This window comes from Calidris pugnax, unplaced genomic scaffold (assembly GCF_001431845.1).
Source record: "Calidris pugnax isolate Ruff unplaced genomic scaffold, ASM143184v1 scaffold95, whole genome shotgun sequence".
In the NCBI taxonomy this organism is placed as follows: domain Eukaryota; kingdom Metazoa; phylum Chordata; class Aves; order Charadriiformes; family Scolopacidae; genus Calidris; species Calidris pugnax.
In genome coordinates this window covers 7,738,838-7,759,008 of record NW_015090885.1, presented here as the reverse complement: position 1 = coordinate 7,759,008, position 20,171 = coordinate 7,738,838, and the positions used below count along the sequence as shown (strand labels likewise).

Sequence of the window (20,171 nt, the reverse complement as noted above, 5' to 3'; positions counted from 1 at the left end):
CCCCGCCGCCGCCGGTCACGTCGCCAGCAACCAAGGTAAGGGCGGCCGCGGGGCTCGGGGGTGCGGGCGGGCTCCCGACAACTTTTCGGCGGCCGCAGGGTGCGAGGGGCCGGCGGGGGGGCGGGTCCGAACCCACGCCCGGCCCGGGGCAGCGGGGTGTCGGGGCGCTGGAGTGCCCCCCGGCCGGGCGCGGTGCTCCGGTAGCCCGGCGCGCTGAGGAGGCGGAGGGGATGCGGGGCCGGGCGCGGCGGCCGGTCACCGCCCGGCGGCCACCTGCTTCTGCCGTCTGTGCCCGCCGCCCCTTGAAAGTTGGGTGTTTGGCGAGAGGGAAGCCGGGGGCTCTGCTGTCAACCCCCCTCTCCGGACCGCTTCCCCCGAAGGATCGAGGTGCCGTCCCCCGCCGAGCGGCACCGGGGACAGGGAGATAACGGCGGGGCTGGCGGGGCGGCTGCGGGCTCTCCACGGTCACCCCGAGCCGGCGGGGTTCGTGAATGAGCTGCTGAACAGCAGATGACGGAGAGTTACCTCCCGCTGAGACGGAGCGGTAGCATCTTTTTGACTTGAAATGCTGTTTTAACGTTTATTACACTCCTGCCGAACTCAAAGCGCCTTCGGAGTGGGTTTGGGAGGGCTCACCGCGTGTTAAGAGCAATTGCTGCTCGTCAGCGAACTGTTGAAAGGCGCCTGACTGTCCTTAACACCTAATTTTTACGTGCTACGGTCTGATTGTCCGAAAAAAATCCCATTTCGAGTCTTTGTCACAGGTGCATGCTCATCAGGTCTTACAGAAGACAGTAGTTTAATTCTTTAGGTTGTAATGTGTGCATTGAAGAAAAATGCCTCTGGATTAAGAAGGGAATCGTCCTGTTTAGGAAAATAAAAATAAAACTGCATAGCATACCCAGAGAATATCAAATTTTGTTAGGAAGAACTGAAAAAAAAAACCCATAAACGATTGTGAAACATCATGTTATATGTTATTGAACATCTGGATAGAGCAGAGCATTTCCTTAACTTCAGCGTTCAGCATTTCCTGTTTAGTGTACATCCCTCCACTTATGTTGTGGAGGATGTAGGATGCATCTATTCCTAAATTAGGAGCGTCTTCCCTACTTTTATTATTATTTTGTACAATTTAGATTTCACCTAATGGGGTTTTAGTATGACATGAGTGAATATATGGGAACTGAGGGGTAGCTGTAAATGTTGCTTCTGACAGAAATTATTTTACCCACTATTATTGAAAGGAGCTCTGAAAATGACTATAGTGGAAACTAGCAGTCAGAGAAAACAGACTGGTTTTGGTCATGGAGTACCATCAGTACTCCACAACTGAAAATATAGTTCAAATATTTTCGCACTTCTGTTTTACAATCAGTTTTCATTGTTCATTTTATCCATCTGGGTAACAGTAAGGAGAGCGATCAAATATCTAGAAAATAGGAAAATATGATAGTATGGCCACAAATACACTGAACAATCAGGGTCAGTTATGACAGGGACATTCCAAGTTAGAATTATTCCTTTACTACTTCTACCCAAAATGTGATGAATAATTTCAGTTTGTAATTGTATAACAGTCATACCAATGCTGTATTAAAATTCCCCCTTACTCATATCTTGGAAGACATCAGATTTTCACAGTAGCACAACACAGTTTTCCTTTTATGTCACTCTCATTAGTGCATGCTAATATCTGCTACGTTACCGCAAGGCCTAACAAGACACATGAAGGCGCTTTAAAAAAATCTGTTCGCTGCGTTATAGAATAACCAACACACAGTATATGTATCAAAGGTAAAGACATTTCATTAAGTAATGCAAGTTAAATTAGGTTTCTAAAGTAGTATTTGAGATTCCTGGGATTAAATTAGTAATGTTTAAATAGTGTTTTAAAAAGCAGGTGAGAAATGGGAAAAATAGTATCATTTCACAGTTTAGACCAAAAAAAGGTCTGTCAAGGATGAAGTGGCTTTTTGCTGTTGACCTAACTTTTCCCAGCAAGTTCAGGTATTGACATATTGGCTGCATAGAGTACTGAGGAATTACCTAACTTGCGAATAACTTCTCTTTCTGTACCTTGTTTCAAATCTTCCAATAAACTGAACGACCTCTTATCTTTGGTACTGTCATTGTAGCATAGAAGTCAAATAGTAAGTGTAACTCAACACATATGAACTGAAAATTTAATGAATTAATACAGGTGCTTCAAAACGCACGCCCCACCCTATTAATAAAATGCTAGCAAAAGAGTTTACTTTTAATGATAACTTTCTCTAAATCCAGGAATTGGATAAAAGAAAATTAGTACAGTACAGAAGTTGCCCGTTGTGTGAACACTTAAATGTGTAAGTTTAAAATGCTGGTTACTAACATTTGGAGTCCCAGCTCTAAGGAATGTTTTGAAATCTTGTGCAGTTAATAGAGCGGGAAAAAAATCTCTTAAACTTTCATAAGGTGATATTTGCAGAGTGTACATCTTGGAAACATGTTAGCAATAATTGCTACTGTGCTTGCATTAATAATTAGAACTTAGCTTGCCTTTACTATCTAATATATGTGGTCCTCTATTTTGTATTTACAAACATACTCACATTAATACTAAATTGCAAAGGAATGTTTTATTTGGGTTTTTTGATTGTTTGGGGGAATAAGGAGGAAGGGAAATAAGTTTATTAGTCTGACTTGGTAAATAACCAGCTCTTCCACTTCGTTCTTAATGGTTTATTTCCTGTTATTAAAGAGGGATTTTTACATAATTAATATACTCCAGTCTTATAAATTATTGTTATTACTATGTTGGGATTAATCTTTTTGTTTGTTTTCCTCAAACATAAAGGAAAACATAATTTTTTGTATAGTTCCAAGACTCTTAGGTTGTCGTTCTTCACACAGTAAATCAATGCGTGGTGTCTTACAGTATCTGTAGCAAGGCAAACAGAAACAGTACTATTGACAGGGAAGTGAACTTACTCATTCATCTTAATGGAGTGGTGAGTTGAAAAACAAATTATGACCGTGCAAAAGGCTAGTTTTTACTGCCAAGGAAAACCCTGTAGGTAAGCAAGGCAGTGCAGCTGCATAGGAACAATATACCACTGCAGTCTGAAACAGAACTGCTTGAAACATGAGCCTCAATTAGTGGTGTAGGGTGAGCGCTTGCATGTTCATCTAAATTTTCATTAGTTGTTCCTGACATCCAGTTATGAACAAGTTGTATTATTATGCAAGATTTCAGCCTGTGTTGTAAGTTTGTTGTTTGGTTGCCAGAACACAATGAATTGGGCAATTACTCTCAAACCTGAAAATACAGATAATAGCATCTGAGCTGTAAACTTCTTTGTGCAAAACATGTATCAGCATTTAAGATAAGGTTGCATCAGGTAACAGTTTGATGGTATCCTGTTCTAAGCATGTATGCATATGTTTCCACAAATATGTAAACGAGAAAGAATTTTTGTACTCTGGTTTCTTTCAAACTGTATCTACCTCGTCTGTCACCAAACAATTTCTGAAGTAAACTATAGAACTCTTGGAGTTTATAATGTTTATGTCTGTCAGTGAACTGTAAAAGGAAGTTCTTGCTTTTTCAGTTACCAAGTGTCGATACATCTTGTCAGCTTATGCAAAGTTGGTCTTTTTATGCTTCCTCATAAAAGGCACTTGTATTTATTTTCTTCCTCTTACAAAAAAAAAAGATGTAAGAAATAATGTCAAATGTCACTTTCAAAATTCGTATAGTCTTTATTTTCACAGTGATTACACTTGATGTAAATTGGGTAGGTCAAGTTAGGTAATAAAGCTTTTTGATTCTGGTATTAAAATCTTAGGCAGATTACTAATGACCTTGAGTTGTTCATCAGTTCAAAGAAGTTGTCTTATTTTTATTCACATATTTATTTTTCCATAAGTGTAATCCATCACAGATAAGCACTCTTTCTGAATACAGCACTCAGAATTTTCCTGTAGCAACAAGGAGACCAAGGACTAAGTGTCTGTAGAGACTGAACTTCTCTCTGAATGAGACTGATGTTTTACTGCTAGAGCATATCTCTTACTTTGAGGTACTTACAGGTTCTGTGAAGAAGGTTGTGCTGATGCCTGTATTGTACTGCTCCTGGTGGATTGTGCTGTTCAGTTGCCCCGCTAGGATTTTTTTGTGAGCATTTACAGAATTACAGAAAAATGAGAAAATTAAATAAACAAAACCATTGCAGTAAAATTATGTCATTCTCTTGAATTAAATAGTGTTTTAGTCTCAAGCTGTTAGGAAATTTTAAAAAACATTTTTACGCACGTGGCCCACATTCATACAGAGTTGGGTGATAATGAAGATTTTGGAACCTCTACAGTTGTAGGTATGCATGAAATGACTTTTTATCCAAAAACCTCGATTTATATGCCATAAGTATGACATGAACAGGTGCTTCATGATATATTCCTGGTGTTGTATTTGGCAGTACTGAGTGCTTTTTGGATATTTTGGTAATTTGTTTTGGACAAATGAGAATGATTGGTATGAAAATATTAAAAATTTTAAAATGTATAGCATTAAGCAGATACAGGTTAAAAACAAGTTCTCATGTAATTTAAAGGTGTGAAAACACCACAGGAACTAAAGCGTTTCCAAAAGTATACAACTTGGCCTTGTTGAGAAAAAAGGCAAGTCAAAATCTAAGTGAAGTGTTATAAGGAGTAGGGAAAAATAAACTGAAGAAAATAGTTGACAGTGAGCAATGTTTTTTCCATCTCTCATGATTTATTCAGAGGTAGGTGTTTTCAGTTTCAGGCAGCATCTTGCCTGTGTTAGGAAACAAGCCAGTGTAGTTCTTGGGAACCAGATCGACACCAGTGCGGAGGAGACGACGACTGCCCTGCATCTTCTGAGGTCCTTTTCAAAGTGTCTGCTGCTGGCTGCTCTCAAGCTGGCCTTCAGTATTGGATAGGATATACTTTGGGTTTGATCCAGAGTGACCATTTTTATCCTCCTATGAATTTAACATTTAATTTTTGGCCAGACAACATTTCTTTTGGCAAGTCAAATAGTTCACAAACAAGAGAGGGGGAAAAAGCATGCAGGAAATTGATTATTTTTTTTTCCATATGGAAATCTCCTTCATGTTTCCAGATATATGTTTTTAAACCTAAATAATTAGATCTACACTGTACTTGAGGGCTTGTTTAGGGTATTTGATATTAGACTTCTCACTTGAGAATTTTAGAAAAGTCTAAAAGTTCAGTAAATGGTTTGTCAGTAAGATATAGAGTAAGTTAATATGCAATTTTTTGGCTAAATATTTTTTTTTAAATGAAAAGCCTAGTATGTTTACAATCTCTGTCAACTGATTAGCAATATTTAGAAACTGACACACATGTGAAATGTGAGAAACATTTTATTGTTCTTATATCCCACTATAGCATAGCTATGTTAGGATATATTCTTATTCCAACTGTGTGGGTAAGATGGAATGTTTCCATTAGGATCACTGGATTTCTCTAACTTGACACTGACACAAAGAAGAGGCCAGTCTTTTGGTTGTTGTGCCTGTTAACATGCTGAACTCTCTGAGATACTGGTAGATAGCGTGGAAATAGACAAATCGGGAAGGAAATTATTTGTCCAAAATCTACTCTGACATCCAGGAACCATGTTGTCATGCAGAAGAGGTCAACAAAAAAATATCTGTTTTGAACAATACATCTTAAGAAGATGTTTTTAAACTTGTAAATGATATGCCAATCTTTATGAGAGGTTATTGGAACTAAGAATTACTACTGAAGATTTCTGCTACATGATAAAAACATGACATTGCTTGCAGGATTTCTTTCTGATCAATACAAATCAACTTACTCAACTTTATGAGAAAATGATTCCCCAGACCTTTCTCTTAGATTACTTTCTAATTGTTGAGTGCCGCTTCCTTATCACTTTTGGTTTTGTGAACTTCTGGCTTGGCAACTTGTGTAAAATTTAGGATTTTTCTAGTAATGTTTGTTTTTTCTTACTTGGAATAGGTTTCTATGACCTGTTAAAAACCTACAGATCTATTTATTTGTTTATTTATTCGCAGGGTTTCAAAAATTCATTTTTAAACTTTTCACTTAATTCTCAAAGTAATAGTTACTCGGAGTTCTGTTGTAAAAATGCCAGAATATTTCCAGACCATACAAAAGCCTGTCAAATTTAACAGTGAAATTATTTTAAGGTGGTTCATTTCTCTCATAATCCCTTTAGTCTTCCATTCTACCACTTATTCCAGCAATCCTTGTACAAGTTCCAAGGATGCTTTCATTATCAGTCTTGTAACACCTTTTTTTTTTTTTTTTTTTTTTTGGTAAATTTTTTTTTTTTCCCATTTCTACTTCAAGTAACTTTGTTGAAGATGACCATAAACCCCCCCACCAAAAATCCCTTTGGTTTTCCAGAAACCCGATGCCCTTGGTCTTTCTCTTAGATCCCACTCCAGGGAAGCACCTAAACACGTGTTGGCACAACACATCACCAGATGCTGAATAAAATAACGTGGGTGCTTACCAGACGTTTGAATTATCATTATAAAGTTTTTTATCCCTTTTTTTTTTTTTTTTTTGTGTAGGTAAACTCTTGATCTTTCCCATGTCTAAGAACAAATCGGTTCAAAATAGGTAGGCATTAAAGAGAAGGCACTTCAATTAATCCCACATCCATTTGTAACCTAAGTACTAATTTTATTGTGTTACAGAACACAGTTTAGACACCAATCTTGGCTTTAAATCAACTGCATGTTTTATATGGATATCTGAAGCTTCTATTGTATAAAACAAAAGACAAAAAACCCACCAAAACCATCCCAACAAAACCCAAATCAAACACCCCCTGAAATTTTTCCTGGTCAGTAGGAAATTTTTGCTGATTTAATTGTCTCACCCCCACAGCATAATACTTCTGTATTCTGCATTTCTTTCACTTATTGCCTTGGATCTCTGCATTTGGACTAAGTTCTATTACCCTTTAAAAAAAAAAAAAAAGCTGAATACCTTGATAATTTCATAGAGTTTTATTAATTTTAATCAATGAAGGTATTTTTATGATGCTTTGCATACTTTTATAGATAATAAAAACCCACAATGCATGGGTGTTTTCCCCCCACTTTATGATACTTTACAAATATTTTTCTGCTCTTTAAACAATTGTTTTACAGTATGTCATAGTATGTCACAACCTTTAAGCCAACAGATACTATTACTTTGTTTTATGAATCTATTCACATTCTAAACACATAAAGCCTCAAAAATTATTATGTGTATTTAAAGAAAATAGGGGTATTTTGATATTTATACTAAGAGTAGATTTAAAAATGCTCTACTATTTTTGATTGATATTTCTTTTGACATTCCAATAGGGTCAGTTTTTTAAAATTCAAAAACATTTATTTTATTAGGAAATTATATCTAGATTGAAATTAAAATTTCCTTTCTGCAGAATAATCTGAGGATGTAAAATGTATTTTGTTTCTATAAACATCAAAATGTGGAATTTACATTTAACAACAGTTCTGAAATCTTGATTCAAAATCCTAGAAACATTTCTTTATTAAAAAGATCTTTGTGATATAACACAACATATAGTAAACTGTGAATGTCAAAGATGGGCTTGAAACAAGGTGAATTAAAGAACTTTAGATTTGAATCCTTTCCCTGTTCTCTGAAAATCTGTAAGGAGTAGGACTGTATAAAATGTGAATGAACCCAAGCTTTTCAAGCTTTTATCCTTAACTCCTCATGTACACTTTTCTGCCAAACCCCACACTTTCAAAGTTCTGTGTAACAGTGATTCATTTCTATGCAAAGAAGGAGACAAACTGAAATTTTGAGGAAAGATTAAATGCTGATTTTGTTTGTATTACTTACCAGAGAAGGCCAAGCTTCCTTCACTTGGTTACCAGCATCATGACCCTTAACATTTCCTTAACCGTGGTGTTAATGTAGCTTGAAATACTTCTCTGGAAAACATGGGGGTTGAGGGGGGCTGGTGCTACAGAGAAGCCCACACACAATCTCCAGGATGCTGGAGGGGAGGATGTATGACCAGGGCTGGTCTCTAGCTACAGATCTCTCTTCCTTGCTCCAGCTGGTACAAAACAGCTCTAGCATAAGAAAGGTGGAAAAGGTCTTTTTATTTCTCTCCATTCATTCACTTTTCCTTTTCCTTTCACTGTCTTCCATCTTGTATGTGTTAATACTTTAAGATTCTATTTAAAATCTCTAGGAAAACCCAAGCATTTAAAGGGGTAATACTCTTGATTTTAATAGAAATTCTTGTTATGTGTTTAGGTAAATGTTTAAGAAGCCTATAACGTTTTTTACTTTTAAGAGGTGGTTTTATTTCTTCTAAGTTGACTGAATTCCAGACCATCTTTGAAGGTGTCTGCTGACAGGTTCTCAGAAAAGAATAGTATCAAATTAACGAGGGCTAGATGCACAGCAGCTCCTCACAGGTCAGTGCAGCTCTGTTGGATAGCACAAGCAATACTTATGTGAAAAGCACTAAGATAAGCATAGCAATCCAGAGTGAACATTTCAATATACAGATATGTTAGCTGTATTTGTAATACAGCATGCCTTCATACCAACAAGTTTCTGAAATTTTAAAAGTTTTAGTGTAGAATAAAGTCAATGCTGTGTCTTCTATGCGGAGAAAATAAAAATTTCTATGCAAAAAGAAAGGTGGGCAGTTGGCACCATGTGTAACAAATGACTGTAAAGGTACACACACAGAATGAGGACATAGTAAAAGGTATATTTACTGGGAGCTCTACTGTCTCAATCCATTTAATGGCTTCTGCACCTAGAACAAAAGGGGAAAAGTCACATATAGCAAACAGTATCATTGATGCATGCAATGAGTGATTTGTCTTGGCTGGGGACCCTTGGTTAGAGTGCACTTGCTGCTGTAATTTGTATTCTCTGGCTGCTGGTTGTTTTTTAGCTTCAAATAAAGGAATAAAAGAATGTATTAGAAAGCATTCCATTAAAAAAAGCACTAGCATTTTAATCTTGGTAAAAGTGATTATCTCTCTGAAATTTCTGAGGCCAATTTTCCCAGTGGGTTCCAGCTGCTGGTTTAAAACCAAATTCTATAGGAAAGTTTCTGCTAAAATTTAGAATTAAATTGTTCAAATATATTTTGGACATGTTAAAGTATGAAAGGAGACCTAGATTTTTTTTCAGTGGTGCTCCCCATCTTCGCGGCTGAAAATTGATTGCATGAAAAGCATTTGGATGGGGGATTCATAGTTCAAAATGTGGTTTGAATCAAGCACTTTCAGCTAAACAAAGTGGGACCACATAAAATTGCATAGTCCTTCATATTCTGTGTCTGGCTGTGGAAGATTTTTGAAGGAGAAAGTAAGGGAAGTGTAAAAACCTTTGTCTCTGTTCATAGAATCATAGAATCATTCAGGTTGCAAGAGACCCTTGGGATCATCGAGTCCAACCATCTACCCTACTCTACAAAGTCCTCCCCTACACCATATCCCTCAGTACCGCATCTAAACGTCCCTTAAACACATCCAGGGACGGTGACTCCACCACCTCCCTGGGCAGCCTATTCCAATGCCCAACCACTCTTTCTGTGAAAAATTCCTTCCTAATGTTCAGTCTAAACCTACCCTGTTGGAGCTTGAAGCCGTTCCCTCTTGATTGCTTTTGTTTGTATTGCTGAAATTGCTGAATGCTTACATGCCAGAACGATACAGCAGGAACACCCACTCAGAGAGTTAAGTTGGATTTAATCATTCCTTTTAGTGGACTTTATTTCTTAGAGGAACATTTAATTTAGGTAAATATGAATAGTGCTAGTATTGAGGAATGAAGAAACGTGATGGGAGGTGTGGCACACATGAGATTCTCGGCCAAACTGGCACTCAAGCTGCCATCAGATGCGATGGAAATACAAACTCTGTTGCTGCTGAGACAACAGTAGAAATATTTACCCTGTGTTTTTGGTATATGATAAAAACCATCATTAAATTACAGATTTCCAGACTAAGAATTTCAGAAAAAAAAGCTTAATTTGCTTCTGTAAGAAATCTAGAGAAACATCTGATGCTAAAGGTAAGAATTTGCCTTTGTAAACTGGTGTATATCGGAAGAGATAAAGAAGTGTTGTATTCAAAGGAAGAGGAATCATTGTATACACTGCACAAAGAAAAAAGGTCTACTAGAGAGAGATACTGTATGAAAGCTGCTTCTGAAGAAATCCGGGAATGTAAAAGCTGGAAATCAGGAAATCTGATAGTATTCCATGTCATGTTAATGGTTCCTCTTGATGCAGGTGAATATAGTGATGTTATCATATACTCTATTTTTCTATAGGCTATCTAAAGGGCATCTCATCTAGTGTAGAGAAATGAATGCTAATGGTTGGAAGAAGTCTAACATGCCTTGTTGCTGTTGTTTTATACATGGCCCTATGCAAACATTAGGCTGCAGGCAAAGTTATTTTTCAATGTTGAATCTCTTCAAAACCATTATTTTTCACAATATTCCTTTGAGCAGGCCTTATATGTCTTTATAGTCACTGAATTAAGGAGAAGAGTTAAAGGCCAAAGCTTTTAGCTCAGGTGACCAGTTTGTGACAGCCACTGCATATTCCAAGAAATTCTCATGTACTCAGAGGCAGGTGGCAGAGGTAGATATGATGCATTGGTTTTCAGTGTACTCTTCAGCTAAACTCACCGTTAACTTTTTCTTCCTGTACATAACTAAGTTGTTCTCTGCTAGGAATATTTTGTTCCTATTTTCAAAATCCATGATCTATCAAAACTCAGTACTGCACGAATCAAAGATGTGAAACTTTCTCACCATTTTGTGTGCCTGGTCCCTTCAGCAGCCTGCCTGAAGTCAAGGCTTCAGTCCCACAGCAGAAGCCTTGGCCAGCTGGCCCATGGAGCTTTTGTCTCCCACAGTCTTGGGAGACAGCTATCTTTGATGTAGACAGTGAGCCATAGTGACTACTTCAGTTATGGTTTTTCCTAACTTGTGTGGGACTTGCTAATCCCATTAGGATAAAAATGTTGTTAATACAGAATTTTCTTTCCTATTGCAGTTTTTATATTTTAAAATGTTTTTTTCTCTCCCCCTTTACATATGATTCACATAGCATGACGGTTTATTTAGATTGACAGTGTAATCCTCTACTAAATGATCTGAATTATTTAAAGCAAGAGAGATGACATCTTGCATGGCATAAGCATTAGACGGTAATGAAGCCATGCACCTTGCCAGTAGATTATGTTAAGCAGCAAAGGAATTTTGAAACTTGCAAGTAAAGTAAGCTAATTTTCAGGTAGCATACCAGGGTTGTGCTCTCTAGGTTGCATAAAAGCTCTAATGGTCATGACCTCCCATTCTTTGGCTCTTTTTATCATTTCAGTTGTCCTTTGCCTTCTTTCCTTTTTTTACCTTTCTTAACCTTATTCTTTCACTAGATGGCTCCTGTCCATCAGTGCCCAAAACTTTTTTTTTCCCTTTTTTTCTCATGGTTCCATTCCTCATTTTGCTGCATGTGGTTTGGGATGTTTGTCTTCCTTTTCTCTTCCTTGTACTTCCACTCTCTCCGAGCTCGAATGAGATGAGAGAATACAGATGAAAGCTTTTTGTACTTGTTGACTTGGAAGCCAGAAGATACAATGAAAGGACCATCTTGTGGAGCTTCTCAATCTTAGTATGTAGTATGCTTCGTTGCTCTGTGGTAACAGTATCAGCACAGTCAAATTGATACGCAGAGTCTGTAAAAGATGGAATGCACTAAGTATGGATAAGCTTTGGCAGTGCCAAAATTTCAAATTACTGTAGTGAACATGTTCTGATTGGGTAAATGTGAACTTATAGCAAAGGATATCAGTGAATGTCTATCAAGATGCTGGAAATCACAGAAATGCTAGTGTTCTTTAAGTAAAGATGCAAAACATATTTTCCCTTATTTCGCTCTTGGAAATGTTTGAATGGTTTTGTTTGATTTTTTTTTGTAGAAGTCCACTTCAAACACAGGGTTTGACACAGAATTTTTTAGTTTGTAAAACATTGGAAAGGCAAAATACTGTGTTGCCAGATGAGAGACTTAAGTAACACGAGCCATAACCATAGTTAGAATGGAGGTCACACTTTTAGCTAGTTTCCCATTTTGTTCCTTTCTCAAGGCACACCTGTTGTTGCCACAGTATATCAAAAGTTCCAGTAATACTTAGCCTTTACTAATAATAATTTTCCTTACTAATTTTGTAACAAGTAGTTTTGATTTTAAGTAATGTCCTGAAGCTTTAGTATTAGTGGGTTTCCATTATGTTAGAGCAAATTAGGGAATTATTTTTAATGGCTATAGTCCAATAGATGTATTTTATACTTGAGAGATGTGCCTCAAGAAATAAAAGCTGATTGAAATTGGTGCCACAGATGGATATTTTGAAAACAGAAAAGAAAATCAATAATAGATTAGGCTTGATTACATGTTGACATTTAGAACTGCACATAGATAATGTTAAAATTTAGTGGCAACAGGCAGTCTTCTTCCTGATTTGCATTTGTACCTCCATTCTTGTTTCAGGTGGATCATGGTACATACATTGTAAAGGTTAATGAACAAATTACCATATAGCTCATCTGATTGTTCAGGCTTTAGCCTGGAGGGCTGAATATTTTATAATCTAGTTTGTCTTATGTGGAACCTAATTTGTTTAATTTTTTTTGTTGTTGTTGTATGAAATTCTGAATTGCCTGAATGTTTAGATGAGTGCAAAATAATTTATGAACTGATTTTCTGTCCTACCTTCCTCCATACAGTTGTTTTACTGTGCTGCAATTTAAGCATACCAGTACCCAACTTGCATTCTTTCTAAGGGAGAAGAAAACAAAGATCATGGTCTTTAGTTACTTCTTTTCAGGTTAATAAATGTATCAAACAGTGATCCCAATATAGAGCATTGTTTCATCTTGCTATGTAGTTTTTGTCAACAATATCTAGCTGTTTATTCCTATTTCATTTTGCCTCCTAGTTAGTTTTTTAATGCAGAACAGTACTATTACCTCCCTCAAAGAATTACCAATTTGATCTTTTCACCCAATTGGCCTTTGCAAAAATTTAAGCCTTTTCCGTTTCGTAAGTAAAAGTGACTGAAAAGTCCCAAGAGGTTTGTTAACCTTGCCTCTCTGCCTTCCAATTACAATAAATACCTTTTTCTTTTACAAACAATAGTTTGGAAAATAACTGCGTGTTATTATTACTGCTCAAGAACTGAAGATTCTTTGGCATCTGCACTTTTTTGGTATTTTTATTTAAAACCCACTTTTGCAATTTGAAGAGATCAGTTCCTTTGCAGCAGAGTGCCCCCTCAGCAAAATAGCTATTGACATAAAACTGAGTGGCTGATACGCCAGAGGGTTGCGCTGCCATCCTGAGGAATGTATGTGCTATGGACCACCCAGCTGGAAAGCAGCTTGGCTGGCAAGGAGTTGGGTGAGGGCACCAGAGCAACGGTATCTTGGCTACATTAGGCAAAGTATTGCCAGCAGGTCGAGGGAGGTGATCCTTCCCCTCTACTCAGCACTCATGAGGCTGCACATGGAGTACTGTGGCCAGTTTTGGGCTCCTCAGTACAGAAGAGACAGGGACATACTGGAGAGAGTCCAGTGAAGCACCACAAGGTGATCAAGGGACTGGAGCATCTCTCCTGTGAGGAAAGGCTGAGAGAGCTGGGACTGTTAGCCTAGAGAAGAGATGGCTTGAGAGGATTTTATCACTGTATATAAATACACAAGAGAGAGTTTAAAGAAGAAAGAGCCAGGCTCTTTTCAGTGGTGCCCAGTGACAGAGGCAATGGGCACAAACAAACACAGGAAGTCAGCCATCTGAACATCAGGAAACACTTTGTGTTTTGAGAAACACTACACTCTGGTGTTTCTTAGCCACACTGTGATGGGAACACCACACTGAGGCTTACTGAGCACTGGCACAGGTTGCCCAGGGAGATTTTGAGTCTCCCTCTTTGGAGATATTCAGAAGCTGTCTGGGCAATGGCAACTTGCTCTAGGTGGCCCTCGTTGAACAGGGAGGATTGGACAAGGTGACCTCTAGGACAGGCAAAGAATATCTGTGGAGAAAGAAAGTAAGTTGATTAGAAATTGAGAGTGGGTTAAACCTTTTCATTTGAATTGTAAATCTGTAATGATATTTAAAACCCCAAATAATAGTATGTTTGTATTTTTTCATCCATTTTGTTCTCTTAATCCTTGTGTGTGGACTGGCATAGGTCAATGTGTGCCATTTTTAATTGATAAATAGTTTCAGCATCAAAATCTACATTGGTGAAAATGAAGCTGTGAATAATCAGTGTTTTCTCAGATATTTCTGCACTGTGTCAGGTCTGTAGGATCATTTCAAGAGGAATCAGCTAGGATGTAATTTTACTAGGCACTATTGAAGTGTGCAGATTCAAGAGAAACAAGCTTGTGTGTCAATGAAAGGCACTGTGACTTTCTTAAAGGGAAGTGTAGGAAAGGACAGCTGGACCGTTTTGAGTGTCAGAGCAGAAAACCAAGAGCAAAGCTAGTGAGATAATAATCATATAATGAATATACATGCTATGTATTCATTTTATTACTGTAAGGCAATGCCCCAGAGAAACACAATGGCTTCTAGGTCAACTGTGACTGAAGAAGGTATCACAAGGCACACCATAGGGAATGGGAGTTTTATAACATCTAGTATACTATAATGATGCCAAGCCAAGGCTGGTGACAGAAATCAAATGCATATACTGGTAGGTTTTAATAAACCCAGACTTCCAAATATTGTGAGTTAGAGCCTGAAGTAGAGTTCTTTTTATTTATATTTGTCTTGCAGAGTGTGGCAGATGGTTTCAAATCTTTGCATCTAGCCAGAGAACCAAAAAAAAAAAAAAAAAAAAGATTCTTAGGTAATAGCTCACTACAGTTGCTGGATTTTTAGAAAATTGCTAAGTCACGACTTGGGACTTGAGTGCATTAATATAGATCCTGGTCATTTTCTTTGTGTTCTCTCCTTAGCTGTCGGTATTATTTCCATGTTATTTGAATAGAAAGTGAAATGTGGCCTTTTGAGAAAAAATTAATTTTCAGAACCCTGTTGAGATGTCTGACCTAAGTGTCTTCTTTACCTGTACACACACCTTGAAAAAGGAGTTGACAACATGCTCTGTTAGCAGAAAATTTACATTAGTGTTCTGTGCAGCCTCCTTATCATCACCCACTGAGCTTAATAACTACATATGTCAGGGTTGGTGGAATCAGATTATTTCATGAAGTTGGGAGGTTCCGTTAATTAACCTGAAATTCTAGAAGTAGGAATGAATGAAAAAATCCCCAAGTAGGAAATTTTTTTTCACAGCAGAAACCAGCATACTTTTTGTCTATTGGCAAACAAGGATGGCTGAAACAAGTCATCTGGCCTGCACTCATTTATGTAAATAAAATTAAAGATACATTGTAATTCAAAAGTGCAAAGTTTGCTTTATATAAAAGACATAAAGGGAATGGGTAGAACTGGAGTTGCTGTGTCACAGCAATCAGGTCTAAGTACCAGACATGTACCACACCATGCTGATAGTGTGAATGTTACCAATATTAGAGTGTATCAAAGCAATACCAAGGCTGGGAATGGAAGAGAAAGACAGTGGAGCACAATTGTCTGTTTGGGTTCTGATGTTAAGCAGAAGCTTTTTAGGTTTTTTTCACTTTCTATTGTAGGAATTTTATTTTGCCTTTGAGACACTAAAAATTGTTTGAAGTGAATACTGGAGTTGAGTGAAGTGTTCTGATGTGATCAGTGGGCCAAGGCCAATTGTATGAGGTTCAACAAGGCCAACTGCTGGGTGCTGCACTTGGGTCAACAACCCAGGTTGTCCCCCTGCACTCAGGACTGGTGAGGCCACACCTCAAATACTGTGTGTTCAGTTTTGGGTCCCTCACTACAAGAAAGACATTGAGGTGCTGGAGCATGTCCAGAGAAGGGCAAGGAAGCTGGTGGGGGGTCTGGAGAACAAGTATTATGAGGAGCAGCTGCGGGAATTGAGATTGTTCAGCCTGGAGAAAAGGAGGCCAAGGGGAGACCTTATCGCTCTCTACAACTACTTGAGAGAACGGTGTAGCAAGGTGGGGATTGGTCTCTTCTCCCAGGTAACAAGCGATAGGACAAGAGCAAATGGCTTCAAGTTGCGCCAGGGGAGGTTTAGATTGGATATTAGGAAAAATGTCTCGACTGAAAGGGTTATCAAACATTGGAACAGACTGCCCAGGGAAGTAGTTGAGTCACCATCCCTAGAGGTATATAAAAGACAGTAGATATGGTGTTTAAGAATGTGGTTTAGTGGTGGTTTTGTCAGTGTTAGGTTAATGGTTGGACTCGGTGGTCTTAAAGGTCCCTTCCAACCTAGATGATTCTATAAGGAAAACCTCTTTGCAGGTGACAGGTTTGTGTGTCTTGCTCATATTCTCAGAGTAAAACCAATTGCCACCATCTGAGCAGATGAGAATTTTCTACCTCTACAGGTTGTATAGGACTGCCAAAGCAACTTGTGTTGGAGATTTTTTTCCTTCACTGTAGCGTGTAATATACTTTGCTTATCAGGTTCTTAAGGACTTCTAGCTTAAAAAAAAAAATAGAAAAAATAAAGTTCTGTTATTGATGGATTCTTCATAATACATCTGCTTAGTTAAGGGTCTTGTTTTTGATAGTGTGTTAAGGAAAGGAAAATAAAAAGTTAGTGAGTTGTTATTCAAGCTGTGCAAAGAGTGATTGAGTGTTTTTTCTTTTGCACTAATGTATTTAAACTTTTACATGTGATTGTGGATGCTTGACTCTGACCTAGGGGATTCTTTCTTTTCTGATATCTGGTGTTCTTATGTCAAAATGAGATGGGATTACACCAAATTGGTGAATACAGTGACCTGATTATTTGAGCTTCCAGGTACTAACTCAGGTTGACTTCACAGTTATTCAGCACACACAAAAAAATTGCTGTGAATGTCTGGGGTTTGGAATGTTTACCACATGGAACATATGTTAGAAGGTTTTTGATCTGTTTTAAAGTAAGAGAAAGCTATGAAATGAAATTAAATATTTTTGATGTGAAATGCTTTGTGAATAACGTAAGGTTCTTCTTGGTCAGCTTCATGGAGGTAGTATTCTTTGTGCAGAAATAAACATTTATGCGGCTGTAAGGAACATAAGTATGATTTTCGTTGTGGTAAAGTGATACAATTTATGACTAAAGCTTCTAAATAGTAGTGGGCTATCCCTTTTCAGCTAATAAGATGGAACAGTATGTTTTTTGTGAGAGGAGAAGAAAATAAGAAGAAGGAAGACAAGATTAAAAATCAAGTTCTTTTGGCTCTCTCTTACATGAATGTTCTAATTTACAAAATTTGGAGTTTAGTTTGGGATGAACAAATAATTTGTTCAATACCACATCATCTCTGTGTGTAAGCGTGCATATTTGTATATTAATTCATTCCTGTGTAGGGTAGGGAAGAAATGCCACCAACTTGAGTCCACTGATTCCATTTTTATTGCTCAAAAGTGCTACAGTTCATAAAATTCAGTTTTACAGGCTATTAGTCCATAATGTGGGTTATGTCCTTTGGAGACTTATGTTAACAATAAATGCAGTAGTTCAGAAAGATCTATATTTTAGTTCTGTGAAGAGGGTTCAAGAATTATTTAACTACTGTGTTCCAAAAGGAAATGGGTTGGAGGGGAGAAGTTACCATTGGCCTTGGAAGACAGAAGGAAATTAGCAATGAAGGGTCGGTTTATTATTGAGCAAGTGGCTTAATTTCCTTTGAGGTGAGGAAAATATTTTACTGAAACATTACTGGCATTGAAAGTTATTTTTTGGTTGTTCTTGACAGCAGAAGTAGTATTTGCATTAGCGGTGTATGCTAAGACTGTTTACACTGCATCGAGTGGCTCTCTTGACTGTAACTGGAACACTGGATTGGGAAAGACCCCTGTTACCACAAGCAAATGCCTCTCATGATGCTGTATAAAAAAGTGATTACTTTTCATCTTAAATCTAGTTAAGTGATGTTCGCTTATTACCCCCCATTGGAAGGTGGTTCTGAACGTCAGTGCTATCAAATTGAAAGACGTTTATAAGCGACGTTTATTGGCGGTCAATACTTATTCATTTATTCTTCTGCTGGTGTTTTCCCAAAGCTTAAGAACATCTTTCCATTCTCAATTTTTATCCAACTACACTCTTGTAGGAGGAGTTGTATCTCTTCTTTTGGGTTTTGGCATGCTGTTTTCACTGCTTATTCAATAGATGGCTGATCTCTATGACAGTTAAAGTTGCCTTTGCTTGTTATTCATGCTGTTTTAATCTATTCTTTATTGAACAAAGGTGGCCAGAACCATGTACAGTTTTGCTGGTGAGGTTCTACTACTACTTAGTGCAACAGTAGTATTTTTATTAGAAATATCCGGCACTGTCTGTGATGGGATTTGTCTCTCCATTCCCGAGTCGTTTGATTGGTCCTTGGTTGGCTTGTCATCAGCTGATATGTGCATATCTATTTGGCTCCCACTTCATAAAAGAAATTCTCCTTAGCTCCCTTTGGATTGCCTTATGATTTGTATTTAATGTCCTCCCTTCTTTATTATGCTGGGTACAAAGAATCATTCCTTCTCTCCCTGTAGCTCCCCCCCCAGCCCCCGCAGCGTTACAGCCTTCGGTTGTGTTGGCAATGCCTCCCAACTTTCCCATGAAAAAATATCATAGAACAAATGAACTTTGGCCAAGGACATTACTTAAATATTAAATAAGATCAGTGTCGTGACTAACCTTTAAGGAATTACACTATGAATTGCACAATTAAATTCTGTCTCAACAGTATGCCTTTTATGCACTTCCTCACCTCTTTTGCTCTCTATTTAAAGCAGCTAAAAACTTCTACAACTTGTTTCAGTTTCCTAACCCAGATTTATTTCTGACATTTGTACAACAAAATGTACATTATAAGCTAGAATGTTCGCTACCAGTATGGTGTTGCCACACAAGTAGTAATTTAATGGTATCTTAACTATAAAAGCACAAATAATATTTCATAATTTTTGTAGATTTAAAACAGTTTTCAGTTTGTATAATACTGAAATAAGGCTGAACATGTACTGCATTCTCAAAGTCAAATTGAATGAAATTATCCTCAAATTTAGCTGTAATTTTACCTTAATGCATTATAATTCAGATGTCAGCTTTTTCTTCCATAATTTGATTCTGCTTGGCTATTAGAATCGCTCAGTACTTACTCTTGTTTTATTGCTCTTAGATGAAATAAATTAAGCTGTATAGCAATATAAAAGATAATATTCATTGTTACAAATTTGGCATTTACATGAATGAAACATCTTAAATTCCCCCTTCATCTGTTTTAAATTAAGTATGAGATTTAAATCACTTGTTCTGATTGAGAGCAAGCAGTGGAAATGAAGGGACTGTGGACAATCAAAAAGCACACTGAGATTCTGATCAAGGCATTCATTATTTTTGGTGGGAAACAGTGTTAAACAATAATTGATTGCATTCATGTAGAGCGTAGAGAAACCTGCCGTGAGATAGTGTTACATTCATAGTCTGAGAATGATTTTGAACAGGTGGGAAAGTGAGAGTAGCAAGCACAGTATTTCAAATTGCTCAGGTATGGCAGTAGCTAGCTCTTATAAGAAAAGAGGCCTGAGATCAATGTGGGTTTATGAAATGTGTGTAATATCTAAAATTGAATACATATTTATCGTCTCCCTTTATTGTTGCTTTTTTAACTAGGGATATAATTGTATGCTTGATTTTCATCCTAAAATATTTCATTTTAACAATGATCCTCTCTATCTCATTCCTTATTTAATTCTCATTATGATCTCACTAATCCTTCTTATAGGTAGAGAAAAAAATATATATAAGTAAAAAAAAAGTTTGGCCTGAAACTGTACTTAGATTCAACAGTTTAATTTAATGTCTGCTAACTCTGTTGAGGATACTGTTTACTCCAGAATAACTCTTATCATAACTGAAAATGAAACCTCATTTCTTGCGGACAGGCCTCTATCACACAGTCTGAAATAAGAAGGGAAGACAGCTTCAGTTGTCCTGTACATTGTC

At 37.4% G+C, this 20,171-nt stretch overlaps 1 protein-coding gene across 2 annotated transcripts in view; it reads left to right on the top strand.

Moving 5' to 3' along the window:
* The first annotated feature begins 6 nt into the window (after window positions 1-6).
* EPHA6 (EPH receptor A6) overlaps window positions 7-20,171 on the top strand; it is a 501,230-nt gene continuing 481,065 nt past the window's right edge. For both annotated transcript variants that reach the window (XM_014947321.1, XM_014947319.1), the window contains exon 1: window positions 7-35. The gene's annotated coding sequence lies outside the window, so the exon portion shown is untranslated. The remainder of the gene's footprint in view (window positions 36-20,171) is intronic.